The 20,908-nt window shown below is 33.8% G+C and overlaps 12 non-coding genes across 12 annotated transcripts; all 12 read right to left on the reverse strand.

Annotated features, from left to right (window-relative positions):
* Nucleotides 1-215: 215 nt before the first annotated feature.
* TRNAL-UAG lies at nucleotides 216-295 on the reverse strand. The gene has a single exon. It is a non-coding gene; the product is annotated as a tRNA-Leu (tRNA).
* Nucleotides 296-726: 431 nt separating this feature from the next.
* Nucleotides 727-806, reverse strand: TRNAL-UAG. Its single transcript has one exon. It is a non-coding gene; the product is annotated as a tRNA-Leu (tRNA).
* A 432-nt stretch (nucleotides 807-1,238) lies between these two features.
* On the reverse strand, nucleotides 1,239-1,317 carry TRNAL-UAG. The gene has a single exon. It is a non-coding gene; the product is annotated as a tRNA-Leu (tRNA).
* A 432-nt stretch (nucleotides 1,318-1,749) lies between these two features.
* TRNAL-UAG lies at nucleotides 1,750-1,829 on the reverse strand. The gene has a single exon. It is a non-coding gene; the product is annotated as a tRNA-Leu (tRNA).
* Nucleotides 1,830-2,266: 437 nt separating this feature from the next.
* TRNAL-UAG lies at nucleotides 2,267-2,346 on the reverse strand. The gene has a single exon. It is a non-coding gene; the product is annotated as a tRNA-Leu (tRNA).
* A 5,610-nt stretch (nucleotides 2,347-7,956) lies between these two features.
* TRNAL-UAA lies at nucleotides 7,957-8,036 on the reverse strand. The gene has a single exon. It is a non-coding gene; the product is annotated as a tRNA-Leu (tRNA).
* Nucleotides 8,037-10,573: 2,537 nt separating this feature from the next.
* On the reverse strand, nucleotides 10,574-10,653 carry TRNAL-UAG. Its single transcript has one exon. It is a non-coding gene; the product is annotated as a tRNA-Leu (tRNA).
* A 2,071-nt stretch (nucleotides 10,654-12,724) lies between these two features.
* On the reverse strand, nucleotides 12,725-12,804 carry TRNAL-UAG. The gene has a single exon. It is a non-coding gene; the product is annotated as a tRNA-Leu (tRNA).
* Nucleotides 12,805-15,346: 2,542 nt separating this feature from the next.
* Nucleotides 15,347-15,426, reverse strand: TRNAL-UAG. The gene has a single exon. It is a non-coding gene; the product is annotated as a tRNA-Leu (tRNA).
* A 996-nt stretch (nucleotides 15,427-16,422) lies between these two features.
* Nucleotides 16,423-16,502, reverse strand: TRNAL-UAG. Its single transcript has one exon. It is a non-coding gene; the product is annotated as a tRNA-Leu (tRNA).
* Nucleotides 16,503-17,500: 998 nt separating this feature from the next.
* On the reverse strand, nucleotides 17,501-17,580 carry TRNAL-UAG. Its single transcript has one exon. It is a non-coding gene; the product is annotated as a tRNA-Leu (tRNA).
* Nucleotides 17,581-19,565: 1,985 nt separating this feature from the next.
* TRNAL-UAG lies at nucleotides 19,566-19,645 on the reverse strand. Its single transcript has one exon. It is a non-coding gene; the product is annotated as a tRNA-Leu (tRNA).
* Between the last annotated feature and the right edge of the window lie 1,263 nt (nucleotides 19,646-20,908).

Raw genomic sequence — 20,908 nt, forward strand, 5'->3', positions numbered from 1 at the left:
AAATAGACATTAACACAAAAGATAAGTTAAATCCAATTCTTTTAGAAGTTACAATATATTTATTATTTACCATCAATTCTGTTAAAAAAAAAAAGAAATAAACATTAATGACTGACTAACCTTTTTTCTACTAATTTTCGTATTTTGCTGTTTAAGTAATTGTTTTCATGGAGTGAAATACAATGGAGAGCGTAGGGATATTTTTAAACATCTCTTGACGGCTGTGGGATTTGAACCCACGCCCTTTCGGACCAGAGCCTAAATCTGGCGCCTTAGACCACTCGGCCAAACCGTCTATATATCAATAAAATAGAATTTATATTTTCTTGAAGAAAACCTGTTCGATTCTAACCAACACCCTCTTGGTAAAAATCCAATGCACATGATCTTTTTAGTGCAGTTTTTGACATCTGATCTCTTGTGTGGTTTAAATGATATCTTAGCAGTGAATAGGGAGTGCACGGGTGCAATGTCGTCATCAGGTGATTGGGGTATACGGCATATAGTATGCAAATAGACATTAACACAAAAGATAAGTTAAATCCAATTCTTTTAGAAGTTACAATATATTTATTATTTACCATCAATTCTGTAAAAAAAAAAAGAAATAAACATTAATGACTGACTAACCTTTTTTCTACTAATTTTCGTATTTTGCTGTTTAAGTAATTGTTTTTCATGGAGTGAAATACAATGGAGAGCGTAGGGATATTTTTAAACATCTCTTGACGGCTGTGGGATTTGAACCCACGCCCTTTCAGACCAGAGCCTAAATCTGGCGCCTTAGACCACTCGGCCAAACCGTCTATATATCAATAAAATAGAATTTATATTTTCTTGAAGAAACCTGTTCGATTCTAACCAACACCCTCTTGGTAAAATCCAATGCACATGATCTTTTTAGTGCAGTTTTGCTGACATCTGATCTCTTGTGTGGTTTAAATGATATCTTAGCAGTGAATAGGGAGTGCACGGGTGCAATGTCGTCATCAGGTGATTGGGGTATACGGCATATAGTATGCAAATAGACATTAACACAAAAGATAAGTTAAATCCAATTCTTTTAGAAGTTACAATATATTTATTATTTACCATCAATTCTGTTAAAAAAAAAAAAGAAATAAACATTAATGACTGACTAACCTTTTTTCTACTAATTTTCGTATTTTGCTGTTAAGTAATTGTTTTTCATGGAGTGAAATACAATGGAGAGCGTAGGGATATTTTTAAACATCTCTTGACGCTGTGGGATTTGAACCCACGCCCTTTCGGACCAGAGCCTAAATCTGGCGCCTTAGACCACTCGGCCAAACCGTCTATATATCAATAAAATAGAATTTATATTTTCTTGAAGAAAACCTGTTCGATTCTAACCAACACCCTCTTGGTAAAATCCAATGCACATGATCTTTTTAGTGCAGTTTTGCTGACATCTGATCTCTTGTGTGGTTTAAATGATATCTTAGCAGTGAATAGGGAGTGCACGGGTGCAATGTCGTCATCAGGTGATTGGGGTATACGCATATAGTATGCAAATAGACATTAACACAAAAGATAAGTTAAATCCAATTCTTTTAGAAGTTACAATATATTTATTATTTACCATCAATTCTGTAAAAAAAAAAAAGAAATAAACATTAATGACTGACTAACCTTTTTTCTACTAATTTTCGTATTTTGCTGTTTAAGTAATTGTTTTTCATGGAGTGAAATACAATGGAGAGCGTAGGGATATTTTTAAACATCTCTTGACGGCTGTGGGATTTGAACCCACGCCCTTTCGGACCAGAGCCTAAATCTGGCGCCTTAGACCACTCGGCCAAACCGTCTATATATCAATAAAATAGAATTTATATTTTCTTGAAGAAACCTGTTCGATTCTAACCAACACCCTCTTGGTAAAATCCAATGCACATGATCTTTTTAGTGCAGTTTTGCTGACATCTGATCTCTTGTGTGGTTTAAATGATATCTTAGCAGTGAATAGGGAGTGCACGGGTGCAATGTCGTCATCAGGTGATTGGGGTATACGGCATATAGTATGCAAATAGACATTAACACAAAAGATAAGTTAAATCCAATTCTTTTAGAAGTTACAATATATTTATTATTTACCATCAATTCTGTTAAAAAAAAAAAAAGAAATAAACATTAATGGACTGACTAAACCTTTTTTCTACAAATTTTCGTATTTGCTGTTTAAGTAATTGTTTTTCATGGAAAGTGAAATACAATAGAGAGCGTAGGGATATTTTTAAACATCTCTTGACGGCTGTGGGATTTGAACCCACGCCCTTTCGGACCAGAGCCTAAATCTGGCGCCTTAGACCACTCGGCCAAACCATCTATATATCTAATAAAATAGAATTTATATTTTCTTGAAGAAAACCTGTTCGATTCTAACCAACACCCTCTTGGTAAAATCCAATGCACATGATCTTTTTAGTGCAGTTTTGCTGACATCTGATCTCTTGTGTGGTTTAAATGATATCTTAGCAGTGAATAGGGAGTGCACGGGTGCAATGTCGTCATCAGGTGATTGGGGTATACGGCATATAGTATGCAAATAGACATTAACACAAAAGATAAGTTAAATTCCAATTCTTTTAGAAGTTACAATATATTTATTATTTACCATCAATTCTGTTAAAAAAAAAAAAAAAGAAATAAACATTAATGACTGACTAACCTTTTTTCTACAATTTTCGTATTTTTGCTGTTTAAGTAATTGTTTTCATGAAAAGTGAAATACAATAGAGAGCGTAGGGATATTTTTAAACATCTCTTGACGCTGTGGGATTTGAACCCAGCCCTTTCGGACCAGAGCTAAATCTGGCGCCTTAGACCACTCGGCCAAATCCTGTCTATATATCAATAAAATAGAATTTATATTTTCTTGAAGAAAACGCTGTTCGATTCTAACCAACACCCTCTTGGTAAAATCCAATGCACATGATCTTTTTAGTGCAGTTTTGCTGACATCTGATCTCTTGTGTGGTTGAAATGATATCTTAGCAGTGAATAGGGAGTGCACGGGTGCAATGTCGTCATCAGGTGATTGGGGTATACGGATATAGTATGCAAATAGACATTAACACAAAAGATAAGTTAAATCCAATTCTTTTAGATAGTTACAATATATTTATTATTTACCATCAATTCTGTTAAAAAAAAAAAAAGATAAAATAATACATTAATGACTGACTAACCTTTTTTTCTACTAATTTTCGTATTTTGCTGTTTCAAGTAATTGTTTTTCATGGAGTGAAATACAATGGAGAGCGTAGGGATATTTTTTAAACATCTCTTGACGGCTGTGGGATTTGAACCCACGCCCTTTCAGAACCAGAGCCAAATCTGGCGCCTTAGACCACTCAGCCAAACCATCTATACATTAATAAAATAGAATTTATATTTTCTTGAAGAATACCTGTCTGATTCTAACAACACCCTCTTAGGTAAAATCCAATGCACATGATCTTTTTAGTGCAGTTTTGCTGACATCTGATCTCTTGTGTGGTTTAAATAATATCTTAGCAGTGAATAGGGAGTGCACGGGTGCAATGTCGTCATCAGGTGATTGGGGTATACGACATATAGTATGCAAATAGACATTAACACAAAAGATAAGTTAAATTCAATTCTTTTAGTAGTTACAATATATTTATTATTTACCATCAATTCTGATAAAAAAAAAAAAAAAAGAAATAAACATTAATGACTGACTAACCTTTTTTCTACTAATTTTCGTATTTTGCTGTTTAAGTAATTGTTTTTCATGGAAAAGTGAAATACAATGGAGAGCGTAGGGATATTTTTAAAACATCTCTTAACAGCTTTGGGGATTTGAACCCACGCCCTTTCAGACCAGAGCCAAATCTGGCGCCTTAGACCACTCAGCAAACCATCTATACATTAATAAAAATAGAATTTATATTTTCTTGAAGAATACCTGTTGATTCTAACCAACACCCTCTTGTAAAATCCAATGCACATGATCTTTTTAGTGCAGTTTTGCTGACATCAGATCTCTTGTGTGGTTTAAATGATATCTTAGCAGTGAATAGGGAGTGCACGGGGTGCAATGTCGTCATCAGGTGATTGGGGTATACGGCATATAGTATGCAAATAGACATTAACACAAAAGATAAGTTAAATCCAATTCTTTTAGAAGTTACAATATATATATTATTTACCAACAATTCTGTTAAAAAAAAAAAAAGAAATAAACATTAATGACTGACTAACCTTTTTTCTACAAATTTTCGTATTTTGCTGTTTAAGTAATTGTTTTTCATGGAGTGAAATACAATGAAGAGCTTAGGGATATTTTTAAACATCTCTTGACGGCTGTGAGATTTGAACCCACGCCCTTTCGAACTAGAGCCTAAATCTGGCACCTTAGACCACTCGGCCAAACCGTCTATATATCAATAAAATAGAATTTATATTTTCTTGATGAAAACCTGTTCGATTCTAACCAACACCCTCATGGTAAAATTCAATGCACATGATCTTTTTAGTGCAGTTTTGCTGACATCTGATCTCTTCTGTGGTTAAATGATATCTTAACAGTGAATAGGGAGTGCACGGGTGCAATGTCGTCGTCAGGTGATTGGGGTATACGACATATAGTATGCAAATAGACATTAACACAAAAGATAAGTTAAATCCAATTCTTTTAGAAGTTACAATATATTTATTATTTACCATCAATTCTGTTAAAAAAAAAAAGAAATAAACATTAATGACAGACTAACCTTTTTTCTTCAAATTTTCGTATTTTGCTGTTTAAGTAATTATTTTTCATGGAAAAGTGAAATACAATAGAGAGCGTAGGGATATTTTAAACATCTCTTGACGGCTATGGGATTTGAACCCACGCCCTTTTGAACCAGAGCCTAAATCTGGCGCCTTAGACCACTCGGCCAAATTGTCTATATATCAGTAAAATAGAATTTATATTTTCTTGAAGAAAACCTGTTCGATTCTAACCAACACCCTCTTGGTAAAAATCCAATGCACATGATCTTTTTAGTGCAGTTTTGCTGTCATCTGATCTCTTGTGTGGTTTAAATGATATCTTAGCAGTGAATAGGGAGTGCACGGGTGCAATGTCGTCATCAGGTGATTGGGGTATACGGCATATAGTATGCAAATAGACATTAACACAAAAGATAAGTTAAATCCAATTCTTTTAGAAGTTACAATATATATATTATTTACCATCAATTCTGTTAAAAAAAAAAAAAGAAATAAACATTAATGACTGACTAACCTTTTTTCTACAAATTTTCGTATTTTGCTGTTTAAGTAATTGTTTTTCATGGAGTGAAATACAATGAAGAGCTTAGGGATATTTTTAAACATCTCTTGACGGCTGTGAGATTTGAACCCACGCCCTTTCGAACTAGAGCCAAAATCTGGCACCTTAGACCACTCGGCCAAACAATCTATATATCAATAAAATAGAATTTATATTTTCTTGATGAAAACCTGTTCGATTCTTACCAACACCCTCATGGTAAAATTCAATGCACATGATCTTTTTAGTGCAGTTTTGCTGACATCTGATCTCTTCTGTGGTTTAAATGATATCTTAGCAGTGAATAGGGAGTGCACGGGTGCAATGTCGTCGTCAGGTGATTGGGGTATACGGCATATAGTATGCAAATAGACATTAACACAAAAGATAAGTTAAATCCAATTCTTTTAGAAGTTACAATATATTTATTATTTACCATCAATTCTGTTAAAAAAAAAAAGAAATAAACATTAATGACTGACTAACCTTTTTTCTACAAATTTTCGTATTTTGCTGTTTAAGTAATTGTTTTTCATGGAAAAGTGAAATACAATAGAGAGCGTAGGGATATTTTTAAACATCTCTTGACGGCTGTGGGATTTGAACCCATGCCTTTTCGGACCAGAGCCTAAATCTGGCACCATAGACCACTCAGCCAAACTGTCTATATATCAATAAAAAAGAATTTATATTTTCTTGAAGAAAACCTGTTCGATTCTAACCAACACCCTCTTGGTAAAATCCAATGCACATGATCTTTTTAGTGCAGTTTTGCTGACATCTGATCTCTTGTGTGGTTGAAATGATATCTTAGCAGTGAATAGGGAGTGCACGGGTGCAATGTCGTCATCAGGTGATTGGGGTATACGACATATAGTATGCAAATAGTCATTAACACAAAAGATAAGTTAAATCCAATTCTTTTAGAAGTTACAATATATTTATTATTTACCATCAATTCTGTTAAAAAAAAAAGAAATAAACATTAATGACTGACTAACCTTTTTTCTACTAATTTTCGTATTTTGCTGTTCAAGTAATTGTTTTTCATTGAGTGAAATACAATGGAGAGCGTAGGGGTATTTTTAAACATACCTTGACAACTGTGGGATTTGAATCCACGCCCTTTCGGACCAGAGGCTAAATCTGGCGCCTTAGACCACTCGGCCAAACCGTCTATATATCAATAAAATAGAATTTATATTTTCTTTAAGAAAACCTATTCGATTCTAACCAACACCCTCTTGGTAAAATCCAATGCACATGATCTTTTTAGTGCAGTTTTGCTGACATCTGATCTCTTGTGTTGTTTAAATGATATCTTTGCAGTGAATAGGGAGTGCACGGGTGCAATGTCGTCATCAGGTGATTGGGGTATACGGCATATACTATGCAAATAGACATTAACACAAAAGATAAGTTAAATCCAATTCTTTTAGAAGTTACAATATATTTATTATTTACCATCAATTCTGTTAAAAAAAAAAAAAAAAAAAGAAATAAACATTAATGACCGACTAACCTTTTTTCTTCAAATTTTCGTATTTTGCTGTTTAAGTAATTATTTTTCATGGAAAAGTGAAATACAATAGAGAGCGTAGGGATATTTTTAAACATCTCTTGACGGCTGTGGAATTTGAACCCACGCCCTTTTGAACCAGAGCCTAAATCTGGCGCCTTAGACCACTCGGCCAAATTGTCTATATATCAATAAAATAGAATTTATATTTTCTTGAAGAAAACCTGTTCGATTCTAACCAACACCCTCTTGGTAAAATCCAATGCACATGATCTTTTTAGTGCAGTTTTGCTGACATCTGATCTCTTTTGTGGTTTAAATGATATCTTAGCAGTGAATAGGGAGTGCACGGGTGCAATGTCGTCATCAGGTGATTGGGGTATACGGCATATAGTATGCAAATAGACATTAACACAAAAGATAAGTTAAATCCAATTCTTTTAGAAGTTACAATATATATATTATTTACCATCAATTCTGTTAAAAAAAAAAAAGAAATAAACATTAATGACTGACTAACCTTTTTTCTACAAATTTTCGTATTTTGCTGTTTAAGTAATTGTTTTTCATGGAGTGAAATACAATGAAGAGCTTAGGGATATTTTTAAACATCTCTTGACGGCTATGAGATTTGAACCCACGCCCTTTCGAACTAGAGCCTAAATCTGGCACCTTAGACCACTCGGCCAAACCATCTATATATCAATAAAATAGAATTTATATTTTCTTGATGAAAACCTGTTCGATTCTAACCAACACCCTCATGGTAAAATTCAATGCACATGATCTTTTTAGTGCAGTTTTGCTGACATCTGATCTCTTCTGTGGTTTAAATGATATCTTAGCAGTGAATAGGGAGTGCACGGGTGCAATGTCGTCGTCAGGTGATTGGGGTATACGGCATATAGTATGCAAATAGACATTAACACAAAAGATAAGTTAAATCCAATTCTTTTAGAAGTTACAATATATTTATTATTTACCATCAATTCTGTTAAAAAAAAAAAGAAATAAACATTAATGACTGACTAACCTTTTTTCTACAAATTTTCGTATTTTGCTGTTTAAGTAATTGTTTTTCATGGAAAAGTGAAATACAATAGAGAGCGTAGGGATATTTTTAAACATCTCTTGACGGCTGTGGGATTTGAACCCACGCCTTTTCGGACCAGAGCTTAAATCTGGCACCATAGACCACTCAGCCAAACTGTCTATATATCAATAAAATAGAATTTATATTTTCTTGAAGAAAACCTGTTCGATTCTAACCAACACCCTCTTGGTAAAATCCAATGCACATGATCTTTTTAGTGCAGTTTTGCTGACATCTGATCTCTTGTGTGGTTGAAATGATATCTTAGCAGTGAATAGGGAGTGCACGGGTGCAATGTCGTCATCAGGTGATTGGGGTATACGACATATAGTATGCAAATAGTCATTAACACAAAAGATAAGTTAAATCCAATTCTTTTAGAAGTTACAATATATTTATTATTTACCATCAATTCTGTTAAAAAAAAAAAGAAATAAACATTAATGACTGACTAACCTTTTTTCTACTAATTTTCGTATTTTGCTGTTCAAGTAATTGTTTTTCATTGAGTGAAATACAATGGAGAGTGTAGGGGTATTTTTAAACATACCTTGACAACTGTGGGATTTGAATCCACGCCCTTTCGGACCAGAGGCTAAATCTGGCGCCTTAGACCATTCGGCCAAACCGTCTATATATCAATAAAATAGAATTTATATTTTCTTTAAGAAAACCTGTTCGATTCTAACCAACACCCTCTTGGTAAAATCCAATGCACATGATCTTTTTAGTGCAGTTTTGCTGACATCTGATCTCTTGTGTGGTTTAAATGATATCTTTGCAGTGAATAGGGAGTGCACGGGTGCAATGTCGTCATCAGGTGATTGGGGTATACGGCATATAGTATGCAAATAGACATTAACACAAAAGATAAGTTAAATCCAATTCTTTTAGAAGTTACAATATATATATTATTTACCATCAATTCTGTTAAAAAAAAAAAAAAGAAATAAACATTAATGACTGACTAACCTTTTTTCTACAAATTTTCGTATTTTGCTGTTTAAGTAATTGTTTTTCATGGAGTGAAATACAATGAAGAGCTTAGGGATATTTTTAAACATCTCATGACGGCTGTGAGATTTGAACCCACGCCCTTTCGAACTAGAGCCTAAATCTGGCACCTTAGACCACTCGGCCAAACCATCTATATATCAATAAAATAGAATTTATATTTTCTTGATGAAAACCTGTTCGATTCTAACCAACACCCTCATGGTAAAATTCAATGCACATGATCTTTTTAGTGCAGTTTTGCTGACATCTGATCTCTTCTGTGGTTTAAATGATATCTTAGCAGTGAATAGGGAGTGCACGGGTGCAATGTCGTCGTCAGGTGATTGGGGTATACGGCATATAGTATGCAAATAGACATTAACACAAAAGATAAGTTAAATCCAATTCTTTTAGAAGTTACAATATATTTATTATTTACCATCAATTCTGTTAAAAAAAAAAAAGAAATAAACATTAATGACTGACTAACCTTTTTTCTACAAATTTTCGTATTTTGCTGTTTAAGTAATTGTTTTTCATGGAAAAGTGAAATACAATAGAGAGCGTAGGGATATTTTTAAACATCTCTTGACGGCATATTTTTACCCACGCCCTTTCGGACCAGAGCCTAAATCTGGCGCCATAGACCACTCAGCCAAACTCTCTATATATCAATAAAAAAGAATTTATATTTTCTTGAAGAAAACCTGTTCGATTCTAACCAACACCCTCTTGGTAAAATCCAATGCACATGATCTTTTTAGTGCAGTTTTGCTGACATCTGATCTCTTGTGTGGTTGAAATGATATCTTAGCAGTGAATAGGATGTGCACGGGTGCAATGTCGTCATCAGGTGATTGGGGTATACGACATATAGTATGCAAATAGACATTAACACAAAAGATAAGTTAAATCCAATTCTTTTAGAAGTTACAATATATTTATTATTTACCATCAATTCTGTTAAAAAAAAAAAGAAATAAACATTAATGACTGACTAACCTTTTTTCTACTAATTTTCGTATTTTGCTGTTCAAGTAATTGTTTTTCATTGAGTGAAATACAATGGAGAGCGTAGGGGTATTTTTAAACATCTCTTGACGGCTATGAGATTTGAACCCACGCCCTTTCGGACCAGAGGCTAAATCTGGCGCCTTAGACCACTCTGCCAAACCGTCTATATATCAATAAAATAGAATTTATATTTTCTTTAAGAAAACCTGTTCGATTCTAACCAACACCCTCTTGGTAAAATCCAATGCACATAATCTTTTTAGTGCAGTTTTGCTGACATCTGATCTCTTGTGTGGTTTAAATGATATCTTTGCAGTGAATAGGGAGTGCACGGGTGCAATGTCGTCATCAGGTGATTGGGGTATACGGCATATACTATGCAAATAGACATTAACACAAAAGATAAGTTAAATCCAATTCTTTTAGAAGTTACAATATATTTATTATTTACCATCAATTCGGTTAAAAAAAAAAAAGAAATAAACATTAATGACTGACTAACCTTTTTTCTACAAATTTTCGTATTTTGCTACTTAAGTAATTGTTTTTCATGGAAAAGAAAAATACAATAGAGAGCGTAGGGATATTGTTTTTCATGGAAAAGTGAAATACAATAGAGAGCATAGGTATATTTTTAAACATCTCTTGACGGCTGTGGGATTTGAACCCACGCCCTTTCGGACCAGAGCCTAAATCTGGCGCCTTAGACCACTCGGCCAAACCGTCTATATATCAATCAAATAGAATTTATATTTTCTTGAAGAAAACTTGTTCGATTCTAACCAACACCCTCTTGGTAAAATCCAATGCACATGATCTTTTTAGTGCAGTTCTGCTGACATCTGATCTCTTGTGTGGTTTAAATAATATCTTAGCAGTGAATAGGGAGTGCACGGGTGCAATGTCGTCATCAGGTGATTGGGGTATACGGCATATAGTATGCAAATAGACATTAACACAAAAGATAAGTTAAATCCAATTCTTTTAGAAGTTACAATATATTTATTATTTACCATCAATTCTGTTAAAAAAAAATGAAATAAACATTAATGACTGACTAACCTTTTTTCTACTAATTTTCGTATTTTGCTGTTCAAGTAATTGTTTTTCATGGAGTGAAATACAATGGAGAGCGTAGTGGTATTTTTAAACATACCTTGACAACTGTGGGATTTGAACCCACGCCCTTTCAGACCACAGCCTAAATCTGGCGCCTTAGACCACTCGGCCAAACCATCTATATATCAATAAAATAGAATTTATATTTTCTTGAAGAAAACCTGTTCGATTCAAACCAACACACTCTTGGTAAAATCCAATGCACATGATCTTTTTAGTGCAGTTTTGCTGACATCTGATCTCTTGTGTGGTTGAAATGATATCTTAGCAGTGAATAGGGAGTGCACGGGTGCAATGTCGTCATCAGGTGATTGGGGTATAAGGCATATAGTATGCAAATAGACATTAACACAAAAGATAAGTTAAATCCAATTCTTTTAGAAGTTAAAATATATTTATTACTCACCATCAATTCTGTTAAAAAAAAAAAAAGAAATAAACATTAATGACTGACTAACCTTTTTTCTACAAATTTTCGTATTTTGCTGTTTAAGTAATTGTTTTTCATGGAAAAGTGAAATACAATAGAGAGCGTAGGGATATTATTTTTCATGGAAAAGTGAAATACAATAGAGAGCGTTGGGATATTTTTAAACATCTCTTGACGGCTGTGGGATTTGAACCCACACCCTTTCGGACCAGAGCCTAAATCTGGCGTCTTAGACCACTCGGCCAAACCTTCTATATATCAATAAAATAGAATTTATATTTTCTTGACGAAAACCTGTTCGATTCTAACCAACACCCTCTTGGTAAAATCCAATGCACATGATCTTTTTAGTGCAGTTTTGCTGACATCTGATCTCTTGTGTGGTTGAAATGATATCTTAGCAGTGAATAGGGAGTGCACGGGTGCAATGTCGTCATCAGGTGATTGGGGTATAAGGCATATAGTATGCAAATAGACATTAACACAAAAGATAAGTTAAATCCAATTCTTTTAGAAGTTAAAATATATTTATTATTTACCATCAATTCTGTTAAAAAAAAATAAATTAAACATTAATGACTGACTAACCTTTTTTCTACTAATTTTCGTATTTTGCTGTTCAAGTAATTGTTTTTCATGGAGTGAAATACAATAGAGAGCGTAGGGGTATTTTTAAACATACCTTGACAGCTGTGGGATTTGAACCCACGCCCTTTCGGACCACAGCCTAAATCTGGCGCCTTAGACCACTCGGCCAAACCATCTATATATTAATAAAATAGAATTTATATTTTCTTGAAGAAAACCTGTTCGATTCAAACCAACACCCTCTTGGTAAAATCCAATGCACATGATCTTTTTAGTGCAGTTTTGCTGACATCTGATCTCTTGTGTGGTTGAAATGATATCTTAGCAGTGAATAGGGAGTGCACGGGTGCAATGTCGTCATCAGGTGATTGGGGTATAAGGCATATAGTATGCAAATAGACAATAACACAAAAGATAAGTTAAATCCAATTCTTTTAGAAGTTACAATATATTTATTACTCACCATCAATTCCGTTAAAAAAAAAAAAAAGAAATAAACATTAATGACTGACTAACCTTTTTTCTACAAATTTTCGTATTTTGCTGTTTAAGTAATTGTTTTTCATGGAAAAGTGAAATACAATAGAGAGCGTAGGGATATTGTTTTTCATGGAAAAGTGAAATACAATATAGAGCATAGGGATATTTTTAAACATCTCTTGACGGCTGTGGGATTTGAACCCACGCCCTTTCGGACCAGAGCCTAAATCTGGCGCCTTAGACCACTCGGCCAAACCGTCTATATATCAATAAAATAGAATTTATATTTTCTTGAAGAAAACCTGTTCGATTCTAACCAACACCCTCTTGGTAAAATTCAATGCACATGATCTTTTTAGTGCAGTTTTGCTGACATCTGATCTCTTGTGTGGTTTAAATAATATCTTAGCAGTGAATAAGGAGTGCACGGGTGCAATGTCGTCATCAGGTGATTGGGGTATACGGCATATAGTATGCAAATAGACATTAACACAAAAGATAAGTTAAATCCAATTCTTTTAGAAGTTACAATATATTTATTATTTACCATCAATTCTGTTAAAAAAAAAAAAAGAAATAAACATTAATGACTGACTAACCTTTTTTCTACTAATTTTCGTATTTTGCTGTTCAAGTAATTGTTTTCCATGGAATGAAATACAATGGAGAGCGTAGGGGTATTTTTCAACATACCTTGACAGCTGTGGGATTTGAACCCACGCCCTTTCAAACCAGAGCCTAAACCAGGCGCCTTAGACCACTCGGCCAAACCATCTATATATCAATAAAATAGAATTTATATTTTCTTGACGAAAACCTTTTCGATTCTAACCAACACCCTCTTGGTAAAATCCAATGCACATGATCTTTTTAGTGCAGTTTTGTTGACATCTGATCTCTTGTGTGGTTTAAATGATATCTTAGCAGTGAATAGGGAGTGCACGGGTGCAATGTCGTCATCAGGTGATTGGGGTATACGGCATATAGTATGCAAATAGACATTAACACAAAAGATAAGTTAAATCCAATTCTTTTAGAAGTTACAATATATTTATTATTTACCATCAATTCTGTTAAAAAAAAAAAAAAGAAATAAACATTAATGACTGACTAACCTTTTTTCTACAAATTTTCGTATTTTGCTGTTTAAGTAATTGTTTTTCATGGAAAAGTGAAATACAATAGAGAGCGTAGGGATATTTTTAAACATCTCTTGACGGCTGTGGGATTTAAACCCACGCCGTTTTAGACCAGAGGCTAAATCTGGCGTCTTTGACCACTCGGCCAAACCGTCTATATATCAATAAAATAGAATTTATATTTTCTTGACGAAAACCTTTTCGATTCTAACCAACACCCTCTTGGTAAAATCCAATGCACATAATCTTTTTAGTGCAGTTTTGCTGACATCTGATCTCGTGTCTGGTTTAAATGATATCTTAGCAGTGAATAGGGAGTGCACGGGTGCAATGTCGTCATCAGGTGATTGGGGTATAAGGCATATAGTATGCAAATAGACATTAACACAAAAGATAAGTTAAATCCAATTCTTTTAGAAGTTACAATATATTTATTACTCACCATCAATTCTGATAAAAAAAAAAAAGATATAAACATTAATGACTGACTAACCTTTTTTCTACTAATTTTCGTATTTTGCTATTTAAGTAATTGTTTTTCATGGAGTGAAATACAATGAAGAGCTTAGGGATATTTTTAAACATCTCTTGATGCAGCTGTGAGATTTGAACCCACGCCCTTTTGAACTAGAGCCTAAATCTGGCACCTTAGACCACTCGACCAAATCGTCTATATATCAAAAAAATAGAATTTATATTTTCTTGATGAAAACCTGTTCGATTCTAACCAACACCCTCACGGTAAAATTCAATGCACATGATCTTTTTAGTGCAGTTTTGCTGACATCTGATCTCTTGTGTGGTTTGAATGATATCGTAGCAGTGAATAGGGAGTGCACGGGTGCAATGTCGTCATCAGGTGATTAGGGTATACGGCATATAGTATGCAAATAGACATTAACACAAAAGATAAGTTAAATCCAATTCTTTTAGAAGTTACAATATATTTATTATTTACCATCAATTCTGTTAAAAAAAATGAAATAAACATTAATGACTGACTAACCTTTTTTCTACTAATTTTCGTATTTTGCTGTTCAAGTAATTGTTTTTCATGGAGTGAAATACAATGGAGAGCGTAGTGGTATTTTTAAACATACCTTGACAACTGTGGGATTTGAACCCACGCCCTTTCAGACCACAGCCTAAATCTGGCGCCTTAGACCACTCGGCCAAACCATCTATATATCAATAAAATAGAATTTATATTTTCTTGAAGAAAACCTGTTCGATTCAAACCAACACACTCTTGGTAAAATCCAATGCACATGATCTTTTTAGTGCAGTTTTGCTGACATCTGATCTCTTGTGTGGTTGAAATGATATCTTAGCAGTGAATAGGGAGTGCACGGGTGCAATGTCGTCATCAGGTGATTGGGGTATAAGGCATATAGTATGCAAATAGACATTAACACAAAAGATAAGTTAAATCCAATTCTTTTAGAAGTTAAAATATATTTATTACTCACCATCAATTCTGTTAAAAAAAAAAAGAAATAAACATTAATGACTGACTAACCTTTTTTCTACAAATTTTCGTATTTTGCTGTTTAAGTAATTGTTTTTCATGGAAAAGTGAAATACAATAGAGAGCGTAGGGATATTATTTTTCATGGAAAAGTGAAATACAATAGAGAGCGTAGGGATATTTTTAAACATCTCTTGACGGCTGTGGGATTTGAACCCACACCCTTTCGGACCAGAGCCTAAATCTGGCGTCTTAGACCACTCGGCCAAACCGTCTATATATCAATAAAATAGAATTTATATTTTCTTGACGAAAACCTGTTCGATTCTAACCAACACCCTCTTGGTAAAATCCAATGCACATGATCTTTTTAGTGCAGTTTTGCTGACATCTGATCTCTTGTGTGGTTGAAATGATATCTTAGCAGTGAATAGGGAGTGCACGGGTGCAATGTCGTCATCAGGTGATTGGGGTATAAGGCATATAGTATGCAAATAGACATTAACACAAAAGATAAGTTAAATCCAATTCTTTTAGAAGTTAAAATATATTTATTATTTACCATCAATTCTGTTAAAAAAAAATAAATTAAACATTAATGACTGACTAACCTTTTTTCTACTAATTTTCGTATTTTGCTGTTCAAGTAATTGTTTTTCATGGAGTGAAATACAATAGAGAGCGTAGGGGTATTTTTAAACATACCTTGACAGCTGTGGGATTTGAACCCACGCCCTTTCGGACCACAGCCTAAATCTGGCGCCTTAGACCACTCGGCCAAACCATCTATATATTAATAAAATAGAATTTATATTTTCTTGAAGAAAACCTGTTCGATTCAAACCAACACCCTCTTGGTAAAATCCAATGCACATGATCTTTTTAGTGCAGTTTTGCTGACATCTGATCTCTTGTGTGGTTGAAATGATATCTTAGCAGTGAATAGGGAGTGCACGGGTGCAATGTCGTCATCAGGTGATTGGGGTATAAGGCATATAGTATGCAAATAGACATTAACAGAAAAGATAAGTTAAATCCAATTCTTTTAGAAGTTACAATATATTTATTACTCACCATCAATTCCGTTAAAAAAAAAAAAAAGAAATAAACATTAATGACTGACTAACCTTTTTTCTACAAATTTTCGTATTTTGCTGTTTAAGTAATTGTTTTTCATGGAAAAGTGAAATACAATAGAGAGCGTAGGGATATTGTTTTTCATGGAAAAGTGAAATACAATAGAGAGCATAGGGATATTTTTAAACATCTCTTGACGGCTGTGGGATTTGAACCCACGCCCTTTCGGACCAGAGCCTAAATCTGGCGCCTTAGACCACTCGGCCAAACCGTCTATATATCAATAAAATAGAATTTATATTTTCTTGAAGAAAACCTGTTCGATTCTAACCAACACCCTCTTGGTAAAATTCAATGCACATGATCTTTTTAGTGCAGTTTTGCTGACATCTGATCTCTTGTGTGGTTTAAATAATATCTTAGCAGTGAATAAGGAGTGCACGGGTGCAATGTCGTCATCAGGTGATTGGGGTATACGGCATATAGTATGCAAATAGACATTAACACAAAAGATAAGTTAAATCCAATTCTTTTAGAAGTTACAATATATTTATTATTTACGATCAATTCTGTTAAAAAAAAAAAAGAAATAAACATTAATGACTGACTAACCTTTTTTCTACTAATTTTCGTATTTTGCTGTTCAAGTAATTGTTTTCCATGGAATGAAATACAATGGAGAGCGTAGGGGTATTTTTAACCATACCTTGACAGCTGTGGGATTTGAACCCACGCCCTTTCAAACAAAAGCCTAAATCAGGCGCCTTAGACCACTCGGCCAAACCATCTATATATCAATAAAATAGAATTTATATTTTCTTGAAGAAAACCTGTTCGATTCAAACCAACACCCTCTTGGTAAAATCCAATGCACATGATCTTTTTAGTGCAGTTTTGCTGACATCTGATCTCTTGTGTGGTTGAAATGATATCTTAGCAGTGAATAGGGAGTGCACGGGTGCAATGTCGTCATCAGGTGATTGGGGTATAAGGCATATAGTATGCAAATAGACATTAACAGAAAAGATAAGTTAAATCCAATTCTTTTAGAAGTTACAATATATTTATTACTCACCATCAATTCCGTTAAAAAAAAAAAAAAGAAATAAACATTAATGACTGACTAACCTTTTTTCTACAAATTTTCGTATTTTGCTGTTTAAGTAATTGTTTTTCATGGAAAAGTGAAATACAATAGAGAGCGTAGGGATATTGTTTTTCATGGAAAAGTGAAATACAATAGAGAGCATAGGGATATTTTTAAACATCTCTTGACGGCTGTGGGATTTGAACCCACGCCCTTTCGGACCAGAGCCTAAATCTGGCGCCTTAGACCACTCGGCCAAACCGTCTATATATCAATAAAATAGAATTTATATTTTCTTGAAGAAAACCTGTTCGATTCTAACCAACACCCTCTTGGTAAAATTCAATGCACATGATCTTTTTAGTGCAGTTTTGCTGACATCTGATCTCTTGTGTGGTTTAAATAATATCTTAGCAGTGAATAAGGAGTGCACGGGTGCAATGTCGTCATCAGGTGATTGGGGTATACGGCATATAGTATGCAAATAGACATTAACACAAAAGATAAGTTAAATCCAATTCTTTTAGAAGTTACAATATATTTATTATTTACGATCAATTCTGTTAAAAAAAAAAAAAGAAATAAACATTAATGACTGACTAACCTTTTTTCTACTAATTTTCGTATTTTGCTGTTCAAGTAATTGTTTTCCATGGAATGAAATACAACGGAGAGCGTAGGGGTATTTTTAACCATACCTTGACAGCTGTGGGATTTGAACCCACGCCCTTTCAAACCAAAGCCTAAATCAGGCGCCTTAGACCACTCGGCCAAACCATCTATATATCAATAAAATAGAATTTATTTTTTCTTGACGAAAACCTTTTCGATTCTAACCAACACCCTCTTGGTAAAATCCAATGCACATGATCTTTTTAGTGCAGTTTTGTTGACATCTGATCTCTTGTGTGGTTTAAATGATATCTTAGCAGTGAATAGGGAGTGCACGGGTGCAATGTCGTCATCAGGTGATTGGGGTATACGGCATATAGTATGCAAATAGACATTAACACAAAAGATAAGTTAAATCCAATTCTTTTAGAAGTTACAATATATTTATTATTTACCATCAATTCTGTTAAAAAAAAAAAAAAGAAATAAACATTAATGACTGACTAACCTTTTTTCTACAAATTTTCGTATTTTGCTGTTTAAGTAATTATTTTTCATGGAAAAGTGAAATACAATAGAGAGCGTAGGGATATTTTTAAACATCTCTTGACGGCTGTGGGATTTAAACCCACGCCGTTTTAGACCAGAGGCTAAATCTGGCGTCTTTGACCACTCGTCCAAACCGTCTATATATCAATAAAATAGAATTTATATTTTCTTGAAGAATACCTGTTCGATTCTAACCAACACCCTCTTGGTAAAATCCAATGCACATAATCTTTTTAGTGCAGTTTTGCTGACATCTGATCTCGTGTCTGGTTTAAATGATATCTTAGCAGTGAATAGGGAGTGCACGGGTGCAATGTCGTCATCAGGTGATTGGGGTATAAGGCATATAGTATGCAAATAGACATTAACACAAAAGATAAGTTAAATCCAATTCTTTTAGAAGTTACAATATATTTATTACTCACCATCAATTCTGATAAAAAAAAAAAAGATATAAACATTAATGACTGACTAACCTTTTTTCTACTAATTTTCGTATTTTGCTATTTAAGTAATTGTTTTTCATGGAGTGAAATACAATGAAGAGCTTAGGGATATTTTTAAACATCTCTTGATGCAGCTGTGAGATTTGAACCCACGCCCTTTTGAACTAGAGCCTAAATCTGGCACCTTAGACCACTCGACCAAATCGTCTATATATCAAAAAAATAGAATTTATATTTTCTTGATGAAAACCTGTTCGATTCTAACCAACACCCTCACGGTAAAATTCAATGCACATGATCTTTTTAGTGCAGTTTTGCTGACATCTGATCTCTTGTGTGGTTTGAATGATATCTTAGCAGTGAATAGGGAGTGCACGGGTGCAATGTCGTCATCTGGTGATTGGGGTATACGGCATATAGTATGCAAATAGACATTAACACAAAAGATAAGTTAAATCCAATTCTTTTAGAAGTTATAATATATTTATTATTTACCATCAATTCTGTTAAAAAAAAAAAAAGAAATAAACATTAATGACTAACTAACCTTTTTTCTACTAATTTTCGTATTTTGCTGTTCAAGTAATTGTTTTTCATTGAGTGAAATACAATAGAGAGCATAAGGATATTTTTAAACATCTCTTGACGGCTGTGGGATTTAAACCCACGCCCTTTCAGACCAGAGCCTAAATCTGGCGCCTTAGACCACTCAGCCAAACCGTCTATATATTAATAAAATAGAATTTATATTTTATTGAAGAAAACCTGTTCGATTCAAACCAACACCCTCTTGGTAAAATCCAATGCACATGATCTTTTTAGTGCAGTTTTGCTGACATCTGATCTCTTGTGTGGTTTAAATGATATCTTAGCAGTGAATAGGGAGTGCACGGGTGCAATGTCGTCATCAGGTGATTGGGGTATACGGCATATAGTATGCAAATAGACATTAACACAAAAGATAAGTTAAATCCAATTCTTTTAGAAGTTACAATATATTTATTATTTACCATCAATTCTATTAAAAAAAAAGTAAGAAATAAACATTAATGACTGACTAACCTTTTTTCTACTAATTTTCGTATTTTGCTGTTTAAGTAATTGTTTTTTCATGGAGTGAAATACAATGGAAAGCGTAGGGATATTTTTAAACATCTCTTGACGGCTGTGGGATTTGAACCCTCACCCTTTCGAAACAGAGCCTAAATCTGGCGCCTTAGACCACTCGGCCAAACCGTTTATATATCAATAAAATAGAATTTATATTTTCTTGACGAAAACCTGTTCGATTCTAACCAACACCCTCTTGGTAAAATCCAATGCACATGATCTTTTTAGTGCAGTTTTGCTGACATCTGATCTCTTGTGTGGTTGAAATGATATCTTAGCAGTGAATAGGGAGTGCACGGGTGCAATGTCGTCATCAGGTGATTGGGGTATAAGGCATATAGTATGCAAATAGACATTAACAGAAAAGATAAGTTAAATCCAATTCTTTTAGAAGTTACAATATATTTATTACTCACCATCAATTCCGTTAAAAAAAAAAAAAAGAAATAAACATTAATGACTGACTAACCTTTTTTCTACAAATTTTCGTATTTTGCTGTTTAAGTAATTGTTTTTCATGGAAAAGTGAAATACAATAGAGAGCGTAGGGATATTGTTTTTCATGGAAAAGTGAAATACAATAGAGAGCATAGGGATATTTTTAAACATCTCTTGACGGCTGTGGGATTTGAACCCACGCCCTTTCGAACCAAAGCCTAAATCTAGCGCCTTAGACCAGTCGGCCAAACCATCTATATATCAATAAAAGAGAATTTATATTTTCTTGAAGAATACCTGTTCGATTCTAACCAACACCCTCTTGGTAAAATCCAATGCACATGATCTTTTTAGTGCAGTTTTGCTGACATCTGATCTCTTGTGTGGTTTAAATGATATCTTAGCAGTGAATAGGGAGTGCACGGGTGCAATGTCGTC

Source organism: Ipomoea nil, unplaced genomic scaffold, assembly GCF_001879475.1.
Source record: "Ipomoea nil cultivar Tokyo-kokei standard unplaced genomic scaffold, Asagao_1.1 scaffold3210, whole genome shotgun sequence".
In the NCBI taxonomy this organism is placed as follows: domain Eukaryota; kingdom Viridiplantae; phylum Streptophyta; class Magnoliopsida; order Solanales; family Convolvulaceae; genus Ipomoea; species Ipomoea nil.